Source organism: Gossypium arboreum, chromosome 13 (genome assembly GCF_025698485.1).
Source record: "Gossypium arboreum isolate Shixiya-1 chromosome 13, ASM2569848v2, whole genome shotgun sequence".
Lineage (NCBI taxonomy): Eukaryota > Viridiplantae > Streptophyta > Magnoliopsida > Malvales > Malvaceae > Gossypium > Gossypium arboreum.
The window spans coordinates 80,540,991-80,559,977 of record NC_069082.1 but is presented as its reverse complement, the minus strand read 5'-3'; positions in this window follow the sequence as shown (position 1 = coordinate 80,559,977).

Here is an 18,987-nt window from a genome sequence, read left to right as displayed (position 1 = left end):
CCGGTGCAGATTTATCCTTAGAACAATGGTAAAACCCGAATCCAGGGGTTTCAAGAAATTTCGGCTATAAGCCCCTAAACCAGTGGTACTTTCGGCTTTTTGGTGGTGAAGGAGATGGAGGTATGAGGCTATGACCTTGAAGAAGAATTGCTGTCAGGTGTCTAGGATTAAGATAAGATAATCGTAGATTTAATAAAAACAAAGAACATAGAAAAACCTGGCTTTGAAGAAATCGGCACAAGCAGTGATCACAGGTTTTCGGCTTTTTATGGATTCGGCAAAAGTATTGATGAATAGCAGGTATGATGAATAGTTTTGAAGAAGAAAAATAGAAAAAGAAGAATAGGGGAGGTGGTAGTTTCAGCTAGAGAGGAAAAAGAGAGAAAAGAAAAACCCTAAGGTGTTTCAGCAAAAGAAAACGGCACCACTTAACACCCTAAGTGCCGAAATACTAACCTAATACCCCCTGCCGATTTTCCCTCTTCAATTCCCATAATTCGGCCAACTCCTAGCCTCATCCAAATCCCTTAAATCTCTCCCTTATCCTCCTTAATCCAAGCATTTAAACCGATCCAACTCTCCTCTAGCGAATCCACGAACTCCAACACTTACCCTCCCGCATTTAAAAAAATAAATGCATCTATTTGCCAACACAGGAATCGATCCTTGCCTTCCCAAAGCTCCACACGCCACTTTTCTAGGAGCCTAGTGGCGTCACCCTTGCCACTTTACCAAGGCTCTTTTTGTGATGCAACTTACCCACCACTCTTCTTAAGGGCCACTTAGCTAGAACCCCTAACTCCTAAGTCTAAAATTCCAAAAATTCAACTGGATTTTGGCCAACTCATGGGCCTTCCATAAGCCCATTTACTTACTCAAAATATTAATTCCACATCCAAATACAAAATTTTAAAATCTTTACAAAATATTGAAAACCGCGAATAAATCCGAAAATCAGGATGTTACAACTCTACCCTCCTTAAAGAAATTTCCTCGAAATTTTACCTTATCGAATCGTTGAGGGTCTTGTTGACGATAGCCTCCTCGGTCTCCCAAGTAGCTTCTTCTTTGCCATGGTTTCTCCAAAGTACTTTCACTAATGGAACTGATTTCCTTCTCAACACCTTGACGTCACGATCAAGTATTTGCACAGTTCCTCTTGAAAGTTAAATCGACTGTACCTCGATTTCAAAGAATCGGTATGATATGAGTTGGGTCGATCGACACCGCCTCGACATGGATACATGAAAATGTCGTGGATACGATGCGTTCGTGGTAACTCTAGGTGATAAGCCACCGGTCCAACCCGCTTAACAATTCGGTAAGGCCCAATAAACCGTGGGCTCAACTTACCCTTCTTACCAAACCTCAAAATTTTCTTCCAAGGGGAAACCTTCAAGAAAACCATATCCCCCACAACGAACTCAATCTCTTTGCGCTTCAGATCCGCATATGACTTCTGCCTATCGGATGCCTCCTTTAACCGATCCCTTATCAGCTTAACCTTGCTTTCAGTGTCTGCCACCAATTCCAGCCCAAGCACTCGTCGTTCACCCAGCTCTGTCCAACACGTCGGCGTACGACATCTTCGCCCATAGAGCGCTTCATACGGTGCCATCTGAATACTTGCTTGATAGCTGTTATTGTAAGCAAACTCCACCAATGGCAAGTAGTCCTCCCAACTTCCACGAAAATCGATGATACAACCTCTCAACATATCCTCCAGAACCTGAATAACCCTTTCTGACTGTCCATCTATCTGTGGGTGAAAAGCAGTGCTAAAATCCAATCGTGTACCCAACGCTTCTTGTAACTTCCGCCAAAACCTAGATGTAAACCTAGGGTCTCGATCAGATATTATCGACACTGGCACCCCATGCAGTCGCACTACCTCCGCCACATATAACTTGGCCAACTTTTGCAGTGAGGAGTCGGTACGAACAGGTATGAAATGAGCAGATTTTGTTAACCTATCCACAACTACCCACACCGAATCTTTCTTGGTGGGTGTTAAAGGTAACCCACTCACAAAGTCCATTGTTACTCTTTCCCACTTCCATAGTGGAATTTTCACAGGTTACAGTAATCTCGAAGGTAATTGGTGCTCAGCCTTAACTCGCCGCACGCCGACATTTCCCAACAAATTCGGTCACCTCTCGTTTTAATCCGCGCCACCAGTACACCTCTCGCAAGTCTCGGTATAACTTATTCCTCCAGGATGCATGGCATAGAGTCCACCATGAGCCTCTTTTAGAATTAATCGCCTCAATTCGTGGTCCTTTGGAATACAAACCCTTCCACGAAAAGCACGTAACTCCTTCAATGTTCAACCCAAAATCCTCGTTCTCACCACTCTTAACTTGCTGGAACCGAAGAGCTAATGAATCGTCCTTCAACTGTTTTTCCTTAATCTGCTCAGTCCAAGTAGGCCTTACTTGCAGTTCTGCCAACAAGCTTCCATCATCGTATAGACTTAATCGTGCGAACAAGGCTCTCAAATCATTAACAACCCTTCGACTCAACGCATCCGCCACCACATTAGCCTTTCCTGGGTGGTACTCTATCGAACAGTCGTAGTCTTTAAGCAACTCCACCCATCTTTGTTGCCTAAGGTTCAACACCTTCTGAGTCAACAAATACTTTATGCTCTTATGATCTGTGTATATGATGCACTTCTCCCCATATAAGTAATGTCTCCAAATTTTTTGTGACAGCCCAAAATAGACCCTAGCCGGAATGTGGTTTCGGGACCACTAAACCGAGTCATAAAAATAATTAATTGTTATATTCTATGCTTACTATGTGTGTGCATGCATATGTGGAAATTTCACTCTCTAATTTTACCCATTTGTATGAGAAAGTATTAAATAGGGATCAAAGTGAAACATGGTGAAATATGATAGGCTAATTTTAAATGGATTGTTAGTACATGTTAACAAAAGGTGGAGTTGCATGTCAAATAATCCCTTCCTAAGGAGGAGTGGCCGGCCATGACAAGGTTATGGGCAAGGAACATGTTCCCAACATGTTTTACTAATGGATGATGTTAGAAATAATAAACAACTAAGCATGGGTGAGAAAAGAAAAAAAATGTGTGAGAGAGTAGCATCCCCCATTGCCGTGCAACCAAGAAGGAAAACAAAAAATTTGTTCATGCTTGCTCTCTCCCATTTTGGCCGAAAATACTAAGAGGAAGAAGGATTTTTGCTTCATTTCCTTTGTTTAGAAGAGATCTAGAAGGAGATTTGGCTAAGTTTGCATCAAGATTAAGGTATGTATGAGGTTGTGTTGGGAGTTTCATGCATGGTTTGGTTGCTAATTTGATGTGCATGTTAGCCATGGCTCAAATCCTTGTTATGCCATGGAAATGGTATTTGGCCAAAGTTGTTATGGTGATAAAGCCATTGCATGCTAAGTGTGAAGCTTGATGATGATGCATGCAATGATGGATTGTCTACTCTTGAGTAAGATTTTGAGTTTTCTTTTGTGTTTAACCATGATTGAAGTTGAATGGAGCATGATTGTCATATTCGCCATGATGCATTCATGAGCATGGTTGATGCTTCTTGCATGTTAGTTAAAATTTGTATTTTTGGATGGCTATGGACACCTTGAAATTCGCCATGCTCATATTGTATATATATGTTTGCACATGATGTTTTGGCTATGAAGTAAGTGATGAATATATTGGTTTAAAGAAGAAGATGTGGAAGAATGCTTGTGAAATTGCAAGCACAATTCGCCTAGCACACATATAAGTGCTTGATGCTATATTATAAGTTTTAATACAATGTGCAAAGCATTAACTAGTAAAATGCATGCTGTTTTTGTGAGGTATTAAGTGCAAAATTGACCTCAACATGTACATGAATATTCGCCTTGGGTAGCCTATTGAAGGCCTTAGCTTTTCCTTGATGCTCAAATAAATTGTATTGAATTGCTTGATGTAGTATAAAATGTGCATGACCATTGTGTATTCAAGCTAAAGAGTGGCCATATGACCATTTAAACTCCTTGTCATATTCGCCATAAGCAAGCACAATGAGGTTTTAATAAATTGAATTTGTTTGAATTAGCTCAAGAGCTAAGAGGGCCACAATTGGACAAGGGAAGGAAAAGGTGATCGAATAGCCGAAAAAGCCGTTCGACAACATCCGAGGTAAGTCCTCAAGAAGTGACCCTACTTGAATTATGTGAAATAAAGTATGGATGTGTATTGATTATTGATTATGTATGTATGAGCATTATAATTCTACCGGGCTAAGTCCCAAGGCGAATATGCTTGTGATTATATTTGCGTTTTGAGCCTTAGTAATGAAAATGAAATATGTATGTCCAATGATTATTGATGTATGTGTACATGAGAAATTGAATGATATCCGGCTAAGCCCAAGACAATTACGCTTGAAATTATATCCGGGTTAAGACCGATGGCAATTGTGCTAGTGGCTATATCAGGGCTAAGACCAAGGCATTCGTATGAAGTTATTCTATCCGGGCTAAGACCAAGGCATTTGTGCACGTGATTATATCCGGTTATATTCAAGAATCTTGGGCTGGAGGTGAGTGTTGGTTGCTGTAATGAATTCAATTAGTACACTCGAAAAGCCCAAAGGATAAGGTACGTTATATGTGCATTGGAAAGTCGACATGTTTGAGCAACATTCGCTCAATCGACTAATGAATTTCAGTTATTGAATTGATTGATACTTTGTGAAAGCATATAATGATGAAGTGTGAAGTAAGAATGTGTATTAATGAAATGATGCATTTGGCTATGTGAATGTATTGCTGTAATTAGAGCTGATTATATTCCTTGAGACTTACTAAGCATAAAAAAATGCTTACCCCGTTGCTTTGGCTCTCTGTTTTATAGATTTCGCTCGATAGCAATCGGATTCGGGATCAATAAAGTCGAAGTCATCCACACTATCCACGCCTCTATTTTGGTATAAATTTTGGTTGAACTTTGAAATGGCATGTATAGGACTACCCCTTGTTGGTTGAATATGTTGTGATGTATATACGCACGCCATGCGAAAATGGCTCGTAAAAGTGAAGTATCGACTTAGACTAATTGTGGTTTGTATGTATATATTTGGTGTCATGATGTGGCTATGGCTTGAAATGGGAATGTTGGTCATATGATCAGCCATTGGCATGGTTAAATTGATCATATATGAACCTATGTATGGCAAGACTAGTTGGTTCATGGAGACTACCAAATAGGTAAGACCTACCTTAAAATAGATGCTGCCAGCTGCAGTGACGTGAATGTGAAAAATCACCAAAATTCGTAGGAATGGAATTAAATAGTGAATAAGCTATGTAAATGAACCTTGATGAGTCTATTTTCATATGGAAGAAACGAAATGGTCATAGGAGTTACATGTTAAGAGATATTAAAGCTATTGTGAGACAGGGCCAGAACGGTTTCTGGGTTCCTTTCGCAACTTTAAAATTTACTATAAATTATCCAAAATAATTAGGAGACATACCTTATATGTACAGATTCCATTTTGAGTCTAGTTTCATTAGAAATAAACGGCACCAGCATTAAAGCCCTGTACAGAGAGATATTCAAGTTATACCGCACGAAGTTCAGAGCAGTCGATCCCTGTAACATGGGTGACTTTAACTAATAAACTGTACCAATTGGCCCGACCAAAATTCTAGAAATAAATCCATGGATTGATATATGAGTCTAAATTCAGGGAAAATTTATGAAACCAGTTTCCGAGTTTTGAAACTCGAGATATGATTTTTAAGGCGACAGTGACGCAGTTTTTCCAGCCTGACTGGAAATGTCAAATGGATGGGCAAAACAAGTGAACTTGGCTTGCTAACCCTCGTGTCCGATAATCGGCGATGGTCTCGGGTTCGGGGTGTTACAATTTTATTGGTATCAGAGCCACGGTTTAGTTGATTCTAGGACTACCGTGATGTGTTTGGGGTCTAGCTATACATGCCATTAAATGATGAATCGATAGTGTGGTGATTTCTGACAATTTGACTTTGTGTTTGTTTATAGCAATGGATCCCGATCCCAACCGAGCGATAGCTGATGATGTGGAGAGTGTGGCGCCTGCTCCCGCACAAGGGACAGCGCCGGCGGACTCTCAACCTATGGCCAGCAATCCTAATGACGAGGCTAGGCAAGCCTTTTATAGTGTGATGAACGAATGGTTTAATCAATACATTCGAACCAACACGGCTGTTCCACAACCTCCATTCCCGACAAATGCAACCCCCGCACCTACAATACCTCCGGTGATTGACCAAATAAGGTCAAGTAAGCCCCCAGTTGATAGGATTCGAAAACATGGGGCCACTGAATTTAAGGCTACGGATGATGATGATGCCGAGCGAGCTGAATTTTGGTTAGATAACACTATCCGGGTGCTTGATGAGCTATCCTACACACCGATGAGTGCTTAAAGTGTACCATCTCCTTGCTACGCGAGTCCGCCTACTATTGGTGGAGTACTCTGACTTCTGTGGTGCCTAGAGAGCAAGTGACTTGGGAATTCTTTCAAACCGAGTTCCAAAAAAAGTATATCAGTCAGAGATTCATTGACCAAAAGCGGAGGGAATTCCTTGATCTTAAGCAAGGTTCGATGTCAGTTACCGACTATGAACGAAAATTTGTAAGGCTTAGCCGGTACGCGCAAGAATGCATTTCGTCCGAAGCTATTATGTGTAAATGCTTCGAGGATGGGCTGAATGATGATATAAGGATGTTTGTTGGCATCCTCGAGATACGAGAGTTCGTAGTACTTGTTGAGCGAGCTTGTAAAGCCGAAGAGCTTAGAAAGGAGAAACAAAAAGCTGATGTGGGAACTGGAGAATTCCGAAAGAGGTCCTCGGGAAAGTCTCTTCAACAAGCATCGAAGAGATTTCGAGATGATGTGAGCCGGTCTAGAGGCGTTTCGGGCTTTTCTAGACGAGGACGCGATCGACCCCTGTGACCACACGAGTCACCTCGATCACGGTGGTGGAAATGATCACGAGAGAGGGCGGAGTGTCCACATTGTGGCAAATGGCATTTGGGGAGCTGTTGGTTTCGTGATCGCTCCTGCTATAAGTGTGGATCGGCCGACCACTTTATGAAGGATTGCCCGAGGATGCATGAACAGAATGTAAGTCGAGTGCAAACCCGTTGCTACCATCGCCGAGGTAGGCCACCTAGAAATATGGGCAATGTCGTTGGCGGTCAAAGAGGATCTAGAGATGCTACCATCGATCCGAGGCTCGTGCTCTGCTAGGACTTATGCCATACGCCGCACGGAGGATCTTGCCTCTCCGGATGTTATTACCGTACTTTCACTCTTTTCAATACAAATGTGATTGCTTTGATTGACCCCGGTTCTACTCATTCATATATATGTGAAACCTTAGCATCCAAAGAAGACTTTGCCCATTGAGTCTCATCGAGTTTGTAATTCGGTGTCAAACCCTTGGGTCATTACGTGCTTGTCAACAAAGTGTGCAAGAAAAGTCCCCTAGTGTTCCGAGGTTCTTGTTTTCCGGCGGACTTGATGCTTTTTCCGCTCGATGAGTTCGACGTTATTCTTGGTTTGGATTGGTTGACCATGCACGATGCGGTTGTAAATTGCAAGAGCAAGACTATCGATTTGAGGTGCGCGAATAATGAAATAATTCGGGTTGAGTCTACGGACTTAAAGGGGTTGCCAGCTGTAATATCGCCGATGTTGGCCCGTAAATATGTAAGAAAAGGGTGCAAAGCGTACCTTGCGACGTGCTTTCGATGACAAGGAATCGAAAAGAAACCCGAATCTGTGCCCGTGGTTTGTGAATACCGGATGTTTTCCCAAGAATTTTGGGTTTACCACTGTTCGGAAATAGAATTTGGCATCGAATTGGTACGGTACCACTCCAATTTCGATAGCTCGATCGTATGGCACCAACGGAATTAAAGGAGTTGAAAGCTCAGTTGCAAGAATTGGTGGATAGAGGTTTTGCTCGCCGAGTTTTTCGCCTTGGGGTGCGCCAAGTATTGTTCGTGAAGAAGAAGGATGGAACCATGCGGTTGTGCATCGACTATCGTCACTTAATAAAGCGACGATAAAGAACAAATATCCGTTGCCACGTATTGATGACTTGTTCGATCAATCAAGGGAGCCTCGGTGTTCTCGAAAATAGATTTGAGATCGGGCTATTATCAATTGCGAATCCGAGATTCGGACGTACCCAAGACCGCCTTGAGCGAGATATGGTCACTATGAGTTCCTAGTGATGCCGTTTGGGCTCACTAATGCCCTGCGGTATTTATGAATTTAATGAATCGGATCTTTAGACCATATTTGGATCGATTCGTAGTCGTGTTCATTGATGACATCTTGGTCTATTCAAGAAATGAGACCGAACATCTTGAACACTGCGGTTAGTGCTGCAAATTTTACGGGATAAGCAATTATATGCTAAGTTCAGCAAGTGTGAGTTCGGTTAAGAGGTTAGCTTCTTGGGTCATGTGGTATTCAGATCGGGTATTCGAGTCGACCGAATAAAATTTCAGCCATACTTAATTGGAAGCCTCAGAAATATTCTTGAGGTTCGAGCTTTTTGGGGCTTTAGGTTATTACCGACGATTTGTAAAGGCTTCTCAACGATAGCCACGCCGATGACGGCTTACTCCAAAAGGATGTTAAGTTCGAATGGATTGAGAAATGCCAAAAAGTTTCGATCAACGAAAACTTATTTGATGAAGCCCCAATTCTAGTGCAACCCGAGTCCAAGCAAGGAGTTTGTCATCTATAGCGACGCCTCTCTACTTGGGTTAGGTTGCGTATTAATGCAAGAAGGTCGAGTTGTGGCCTGTCGTCGAGGCAATTAAAGCCACATGAGAAAAATTATCCTACTCATGATCTCGAATTGGCGCCATCGTATTCGCCTTAAAGATTTGGCGACATTACTTATTTGGTGAAAGGTGCCATGTATACTCGGATCACAAAAGTCTCAAATATTTGATGACCCAAAGAGACTTAAATCTGCGACAAAGACGTTGGCTCGAGTTGTTAAAGGATTATGAGCTGATCATTGACTATCACGGGAAAGGCGAATGTGGTTGCGGATGCCTTGAGTCGTAAATCGTTATTCACTTTACGAGCGATGAATGTGCACTTGTCCGTCCGATCCGACGGTGTGTTAGTGGCTGAATTGAAAGCCAAACCATTATTGACACACCAAATTCGAGAAGCTCGAGAAAGTCGACGACGAGTTGGTTGCAAAGCGGCTGCGTGTGTTCGAACAAGGACTTGGAGTTTCAAATCGACGATGACGATTGTTTGAGGTTCAAAAGTCGTCTGTGTGTCCCAAAGAATTGAACTCATTTCGATAATTTGAATGAAGCCCATTGTGGCGAATGGCAATCCACCGGGAGTACGAAGATGTACAATGATTTGAAACGTCGGTTTTGGTGGCATGGTATGAAGCGAGACATCTCCGACTTTGTTTGAGATGTTTAATATGTCAACAAGTGAAAGCGGAACATCGGTGCCTTGAGATTACTTCACCAATCACGATACCCGAGTGGAAATGGGATCGAGTCACAATGGACTTTGTATCCGACCGCCATTGTCGACAAGTAAGAAGGATGCGGTTTGGGTCGTGGTAAATCGATTGACTAAGTCGGCCCACTTTGTCCCGCACGCACGGATTTTTCAATAGACAAATTAGCGGAATTGTACGTTTCGAGTTGTGAGATTACACGGGTGCCTATTTCCATCGTGTCGGATAGAGATCCGAGATTTACCTCGCGGTTTTGGAAAAAGTTGCAAGAAGCTTTGGGTACCAAGTTGCATTTCAGCACCGCCTTTCACCCCCAAACCGATGGTCAATCCGAGCGGATAATTCAGATACTTGAGGATATGTTAAGATGTTGCGTCCTCGAGTTTAGTGGTTCATGGGAGCGGTATTTGCCGTTGATTGAATTCGCACAACAACAGACTTTCAATCAAGTATTAAGATGGCACCCTACGAGGCCTTATACGGTCGTAAATGCCGTACACCATTGTTTTGGACTGAGCTCGGTGAAAGCAAGATTTTCGGGGTGGATTTGATTAGGGATGCTGAACAGAAAGTGAAAGTAATCCGTGAAAGTCGAAGATAGCCTTCGATCGTCAAAAGTCGTGCGCGGATCTCAAGCGTAAGGATATCGAGTATCGGTGGGTGATAAAGTGTTTCTCAAGGTATCGCCTTGGAAAAAGATACTCGTGTTCGCCGTAAGGGCAAGTTGAGCCCGAGGTTCATTAGGCCATATGAGATATCGAGCGAGTCGGTCCGGTGGCATATCGCTTGATTTTGCCCCCGAACTCAAAAGGTTCACGATGTCTTTCACGTTTGATGCTTCGACGCTATAGATCCGATCCATCGCACGTGATTAGTCCATCGAAATTGAAATTCAAGCTAATATGAGTTATGAGGAAGAACCGATTCAGTATCCTATCACGAGAAGTGAAAGAGTTGCGAAACAAGCGGGTTCCGCTAGTGAAAGTGTTATGGCTCAAGCACGGGATAGAAGAAGCTACTTGGGAGACCGAGAATTCTATGAAAGAGCGATATCCAAACCTATTTACGGTAAGATTTTTGGGACGAAAATTTCTTAAGTGGGGAGAGTTGTGACAGCCCAAAATAGACCCTAGCCGGAATGTGGTTTCGGGACCACTAAACCGAGTCATAAAAATAATTAATTGTTATATTCTATGCTTACTATGTGTGTGCATGCATATGTGGAAATTTCACTCTCTAATTTTACCCATTTGTATGAGAAAGTATTAAATAGGGATCAAAGTGAAACATGGTGAAATATGATAGGCTAATTTTAAATGGCTTGTTAGTACATGTTAACAAAAAGGTGGAGTTGCATGTCAAATAATCCCCTTCCTAAGGAGGAGTGGTCGGCCATGACAAGGTTATGGGCAAGGAACATGTTCCCAACATGTTTTACTAATGGATGATGTTAGAAATAATAAACAACTAAGCATGGGTGAGAAAAAAAAAAAAATGTGTGAGAGAGTAGCATCCCCCCATTGCCGTGCAACCAAGAAGGGAAAACAAAAAAATTTGTTCATGCTTGCTCTCTCCCATTTTGGCCGAAAATACTAAGAGGAAGAAGGGATTTTTGCTTCATTTCCTTTGTTTAGAAGAGATCTAGAAGGAGATTTGGCTAAGTTTGCATCAAGATTAAGGTATGTATGAGGTTGTGTTGGGAGTTTCATGCATGGTTTGGTTGCTAATTTGATGTGCATGTTAGCCATGGCTCAAATCCTTGTTATGCCATGGAAATGGTATTTGGCCAAAGTTGTTATGGTGATAAAGCCATTGCATGCTAAGTGTGAAGCTTGATGATGATGCATGCAATGATGGATTGTCTACTCTTGAGTAAGATTTTGAGTTTTCTTTTTGTGTTTAACCATGATTGAAGTTGAATGGAGCATGATTGTCATATTCGCCATGATGCATTCATGAGCATGGTTGATGCTTCTTGCATGTTAGTTAAAATTTGTATTTTGGATGGCTATGGACACCTTGAAATTGGCCATGCTCATATTGTATATATATGTTTGCACATGATGTTTTGGCTATGAAGTAAGTGATGAATATATTGGTTTAAAGAAGAAGATGTGGAAGAATGCTTGTGAAATTGCAAGCACAATTCGGCCTAGCACACATATAAGTGCTTGATGCTATATTATAAGTTTTGGGCCACAATGTGCAAAGCATTAACTAGTAAAATGCATGCTGTTTTTGTGAGGTATTAAGTGCAAAATTGACCTCAACATGTACATGAATATTCGGCCTTGGGTAGCCTATTGAAGGCCTTAGCTTTTCCTTGATGCTCAAATAAATTGTATTGAATTGCTTGATGTAGTATAAAATGTGCATGACCATTGTGTATTCAAGCTAAAGAGTGGCCATATGACCATTTAAACTCCTTGTCATATTCGGCCATAAGCAAGCACAATGAGGTTTTAATAAATTGAATTTGTTTGAATTAGCTCAAGAGCTAAGAGGGCCACAATTGGACAAGGGGAAGGAAAAGGTGATCGAATAGCCGAAAAAGCCGTTCGACAACATCCGAGGTAAGTCCTCAAGAAGTGACCCTACTTGAATTATGTGAAATAAAGTATGGATGTGTATTGATTATTGATTATGTATGTATGAGCATTATAATTCTACCCGGGCTAAGTCCCGAAGGCGAATATGCTTGTGATTATATTTGCGTTTTGAGCCTTAGTAATGAAAATGAAATATGTATGTCCAATGATTATTGATGTATGTGTACATGAGAAATTGAATGATATCCGGGCTAAGCCCCGAAGACAATTACGCTGGAAATTATATCCGGGTTAAGACCCGATGGCAATTGTGCTAGTGGCTATATCCGGGCTAAGACCCGAAGGCATTCGTGCGAGTTATTCTATCCGGGCTAAGACCCGAAGGCATTTGTGCACGTGATTATATCCGGTTATATTCCGAAGAATCTTGGGCTGGAGGTGAGTGTTGGTTGCTGTAATGAATTCAATTAGTACACTCGAAAAGCCCAAAGGATAAGGTACGTTATATGTGCATTGGAAAGTCGACATGTTTGAGCAACATTCGCTCAATCGACTAATGAATTTCAGTTATTGAATTGATTGATACTTTGTGAAAGCATATAATGATGAAGTGTGAAGTAAGAATGTGTATTAATGAAATGATGCATTTGGCTATGTGAATGTATTGCTGTAATTAGAGCTGATTATATTCCTTGAGACTTACTAAGCATAAAAAATGCTTACCCGCTGCTTTGGCTCTCTGTTTTATAGATTTCGCTCGATAGCAATCGGATTCGGGATCAATAAAGTCGAAGTCATCCACACTATCCACGCCTCTAGTTTGGTATAAATTTTGGTTGAACTTTGAAATGGCATGTATAGGACTACCCTTGTTGGTTGAATATGTTGTGATGTATATACGCACGGCCATGCGAAAATGGCTCGTAAAAGTGAAGTATCGACTTAGACTAATTGTGGTTTGTATGTATATATTTGGTGTCATGATGTGGCTATGGCTTGGAAATGGGAATGTTGGTCATATGATCAGCCATTGGCATGGTTAAATTGATCATATATGAACCTATGTATGGCAAGACTAGTTGGTTCATGGAGACTACCAAATAGGTAAGACCTACCTTAAAAATAGATGCTGCCAGCTGCAGTGACGTGAATGTGAAAAATCACCAAAATTCGTAGGAATGGAATTAAATAGTGAATAAGCTATGTAAATGAACCTTGATGAGTCTATTTTCATATGGAAGAAACGAAATGGTCATAGGAGTTACATGTTAAGAGATATTAAAGCTATTGTGAGACAGGGCCAGAACGGTTTCTGGGTTCCCTTTCGCAACTTTAAAAATTTACTATAAATTATCCAAAAATAATTAGGAGACATACCTTATATGTACAGATTCCATTTTGAGTCTAGTTTCATTAGAAATAAACGGCACCAGCATTAAAGCCCTGTACAGAGAGATATTCAAGTTATACCGCACGAAGTTCAGAGCAGTCGATCCCTGTAACATGGGTGACTTTAACTAATAAACTGTACCAATTGGCCCGACCAAAAATTCTAGAAATAAATCCATGGATTGATATATGAGTCTAAATTCAGGGAAAATTTATGAAACCAGTTTCCGAGTTTTGAAACTCGAGATATGATTTTTAAGGCGACAGTGACGCAGTTTTTCCAGCCTGACTGGAAATGTCAAATGGATGGGCAAAACAAGTGAACTTGGCTTGCTAACCCCTCGTGTCCGACACCGGCGATGGTCTCGGGTTCGGGGTGTTACATTTTTAACGTAAAAATCACTGCTGCTAGCTCCAAATCATGCGTAGGGTAATTCACCTCATGAGCCTTAAGCTGTCGCAATGCATAAGCGACCACCTTGCCCTCTTGCATCAGTACGCAACCTAACCCCACATGCGACGCATCGCTATATACGGTAAAGTCCTTCCCAGACACCGGTTGAATCAACACTGGCGCTTCGGTCAATACCTCTTTCAACTGATCAAAAGCTTTTTGCTGTTTCTCGGTCCAGACAAATGGTACTCCTTTCCTTATGAGTTTTGTCAAGGGTGCCGCCATCACCGAGAAACCCTTTACAAACCTTCTGTAGTAACCTGCCAACCCTAGGAAACTCCGAATTTTCGATACTGACCTAGGTGGCTTCCATTCCAGAATCGCTTCAATTTTACGAGGATCCACTTTAATCCCCTCGGCGGAGACGACATGCCCTAGGAAGGTTACCTCCCTCAACCAGAATTCACACTTGCTGAATTTCGCATAGAGCTCCTTCTCCCTTAACACTTGCAGCACAATACGGAGATGCTCATATGATTCGCCTCCGTTTCTGAGTATACCAGGATATCATCGATAAAGACGACTACGAACCGATCCAAGTAAGGTTGGAATACTCGATTCATCAGATCTATAAAAGCTGCAGGTGCGTTCGTCACATTAAACGGCATGACTACAAACTCATAATGTCCATATCGAGTTCAAATCTTTTTTATGAATATCCCTTCTTTTACCCTTAGTGATGGTATCGTAAGCGAAGATCGATTTTGGAGAATACCAAAGCTCCCTAAGTTGATCGAACAGTCATCAATCCTTGGTAGTGGATACTTATTCTTAATCGCCGTTTGTTCAATGGCGATAATCGATGCACATGCGCATCGTTCGCCCTTTTCTTCACAAAGCAGACCGGTGCTCCCCAAGGAGACACACTAGGCCTAATGAAGCCTCTATCTAACAACTCTTGAATTTGAGCCTTGGTTCCACCAACTCCTTCGGTGCCATCCTATAGGGTGCAATAGATCTCGGAGTCGTTCGTGCAACAAATCGATTCCAAACTCAACTTTTCGATTGGGAGGTAATATAGGAAGCTCTTAGGAAAAACATCCCGAATTCCCTAACAGATTCGATGGTTTCCACAATGATCTTGATTTCGATTTGGCTTACCAAAGCCGATATGCCTTGCATCCCTTAGCATCGGTTTCTCAACCCTCAACGCCGATACTACATTGGATAAGTAATCCTTCATTCTCCAATAATCATTACTGCTCATCATTGACAGTCCTTAACACCATCCTCTTAGTTTGCACAATCCAAAGTTGCCTTATGCTTGGTCAACCAATCCATCCCTAGTATCAAATCGAATTCTTCAAAGCGGTAACTCCATCAAATCCCCACGAAAACCCCGCCTTGAATCTCCGAGGCACTTCCTTGAAGAGTTTTCTACCTTAACCGAATGACCTAAAGGACTTATCACAGACACCCCACATACAGTCTCCTCAAGTGCACGCCCGATTGCCCGAAATGTTATATGCGACATATGAATGGGTTGATCCCACATCAATCGAGCATTATAAGGTACACCATAGATAAAAAACGTATCGCTTATGACATCAAAAGGCGTCACCCTCTCTCGCGACGAGCAAGATACACCAAAGTGGCCGACGAGCATCCGCGTTACCAATACCCGCCGGGTGCCCCACGCCCACGGCCATTACCACCGCATGACCTTGTCCATGACCTCCGGCAGCGGTGGTCCATTCCTCACTGAGTTGAGCGGTCGACTGACCCCTTGTTCGCCACCGAGCCGAGTGGCCCTTCTAGGACAATCCTTAATCCTATGCTCCTTAGACCCACAATGAAGACAAGCTCCAGACCGCTTCCAGCACTCTCCTTGATGCCTTCTGCCGCAATCCCCACAAGCTTGCAGTCTACCCTGTTCACCGGAGCTGCTCGAACCGGTTCCTCCATCCTAGCTCTCTTAACATTTCGATTTGCAGCACCCGCTGGTCCAGCATCCCTCCTGAACCGATTCCAATCCTTATCACGGTTCCTCCATTCGGTTTACTTCACTTCCTCGGCTATCTTAGCCTTCTCTACCAGTGCAGCGAAATCTCGCTCTCTCTGTGGAGCTATGAGCACCCTTAACTCATCTCTGAGGCCATCCTCAAAACGAACGCTGCGCTCGTATTCGGTGGAAACGATGCCATTAGCATACCAACTCAATAGTAGAAACTCTACCTCGTATTCAGCGATGGTCTTATTTCCCTGAGTCAGATTCAAGAACTCCTTTCTGCGTGCATCCACATAGCTAGCTCCAACATATTTTGCCTTAAAGGTCTGTTTGAACAGCTCCCATGTTACCCTCTCAGCTGGGGTACCCTCTCTCACAGTAATCCACCACTGATATGCTTCATCCCTCAAGAATCTGACACGCCCTTTCAACTTCGCTCTCTTGAGTAGTCCAGTCATCCATGATCCGTTCAAGCTTCCAACCAAGATTACCACATTTGGGGCCACCCAGATACGCCCTAAAATCTCAGCTCCGTTGGTTCAAGTCGTTCGAAATGGACCCCTATTCATGGGCCCGACGTTAGCTCCGCCACCCTTTCCAAAACCCTCAACATGGCTCGAGACAGGCGTCATCCCTCGCGCCCGATCGACGGCCCATTTTCATTAACCGGTGGTGGACGTACCTCGCCAGCTGGCATGTGTCCAGATGACGCAGATCCGGCTTGAGTGCTACCTCGGCCTCGACCACGGCCTCTTCCTCGTGCAGCCCTCGCACTCATATCGATTTATCTGATTATGAATTTTATGACATTAGTGTACTGGGTTCACTGTTTATTACAGAATGTCTTATGAACAGATAGAGTTTCAGAGTTATTTTCGTGAAATCACAATTTAGCTACGGTCTCAGTTTTGTAGCCCAAATACAACATTATCAATAGCACTATCCCTAAGGCTCAGAACTATCTACAGTATTATTTCCAGTCCAGTTCTATATAAATATTTAAAGAAGAAAAAGAACACTTACACACTTGGTGCCGGGGATTCAGTGTGCCACTTCCTTATCAGTCCATGAAAAATTAAAAACCATGTTTTTGTTTACCGAAAATGAAAAGATTTGATTTGAAAATTGATTTAACCCTGTTTAACAATAGAGAAACTTGAACATTCTTTGAAAAACTTACCATTTCCAAAAATACCCTTCTTAGGCACGAGTTTTGAAAAGATTTTGGACCCGATCCTGTACCGAGTTGTTGCAACCAGGCTCGATACCACTAAATGTAACACCCCAAACCCGGCACGGACGTTATGGTCTGGATCGACGCGCCACATTGAAGCGTTCAAAACATTCTCATTACTTAGTTGGAAAACCTTAGTTGGTGCTTGAAAAAACACTTTTAAAAGTAGGTTAAAGTGAATGGAAGTCATGCACCGGTAGGAAACCAGAAAGAGAGGAGGTGAGTCCGTCGAATCGCTAAGTACCAAGCTCCTTCGGATCCAATCCTAGACATGCACACCGCCATTGCCACACTCTAACATCTCGTATAATTTTGATAAAACCGTTTGGTTATGTCCATCTTAAGAAAAGGTTGAAAACGTTTGCTTAGCGGAAGTCTTACTTGTATTTGTGTTATTTTGAAATCACTTAGTGTTTTTGAAAACGCGTCCTAGAGCTAATCTATTTCGTTAGTTACCATAGTTCGTTTTATCATTATAGAATTAAATAATAAGAAAGCAACCCAAACCATAAAATAATTAGCGACCTTATTACAACAAAACCCGAAACCATAAAATAAAAATGTCGAAAATCCAGTTCACGGAAGAAACGAATTTGCGAAAATGTGTGGCCACTCGAATCCCTTGACTCAAGTCCACCAACTAGGGCTCACCGCAAGGATGGAAGAGGAAGGGGTGAGTTTGGGAAAACTCGGTGTATCTGAAGCCCATCCAAAGCCCAAATCGAGTCGAGCCCATGGGCCTAAGCCCTAATCGATAATAAGACCCAATAGGCGAAGCCCTTTTCGAATCTGATAGCAAGGCCTTAGCCCCTTTTTACAAACAGTATGGCCCATAGGCCCAGTTCAGTAACATACGTAACAATATCAGTAATGAATACAAGCCCAATTGGGGAGACTACTCAACCCACCAACCGCTACACTGCCCCGTACTAGCCCTAAACTCCATGTGGGGAATATCTCAACCCACCCAGCCCTACACTCCACAGTTGCAGCAACGCTGCTCAATTATCAGTTAGTTGAGGCAAAGCCTCCAGTACGTGGATGAACCACATTCAGTACTTCCTCCATCAATACCCCAATCCCATGCAACAGATATTAATAAATGCATATCATGTAAAATACAAGATTAATCAAACATGCGGTTTAACCAATTTAAACCCTAGGGTATTTGGTAATTATGCTCTTTAGGGTAATTTCGTATTTACGCAACTACACACGTTATTCCATAATTCTTAACAATCATATGCAATTTGATTCTCCCATCTAACTGACATGCTACTTTGCCCACCTCTTGCCCATATTGGGCCGTAAGCCCATTGGGCCCAGTTTTGGCCCATCGAGGCCCCTTTTTCCGAAATACGCTAAAATGTCACACGAACCTCCTTACCACTTTGCGGTGCTAGATCTAACAATTACTCTATTTCTTGAGAGCATTCGATACTCACAAGCCTATGAAATGCCGGAATTTGGCATTTAAACTTTTGCGAATTAAACTAAGGAAAGGTGTTAGGTACACACTGCTTTCATGACGATCGCTCTTGAGATCTCTTTCGATATCCTACAATTGATTAGCATAGTGCTTATTTACAAACTATAATCACTAAATTCCAAAACTTACTCACCCATGATCGAACCATGTCCCTAAAAGCCTTTGAAACCTTACCTTTTGCCAAAATCGATAGCTAGCTCGAATCCGATTGCTCCAATGATTCACGCTTTCAATCCAACACTTAAGAAGGCACTAACCACCAAAGAAAACAACCGTTAAAAACCCTTAGAGCCACATGCCCAAATCGATGCCTCCCTAATTTTAGGGACTTGACTTTTCTTAATTTTGAAAAATAAGAACAGATCCGAGATGATAAGTACTTACCCTTACTCTTAC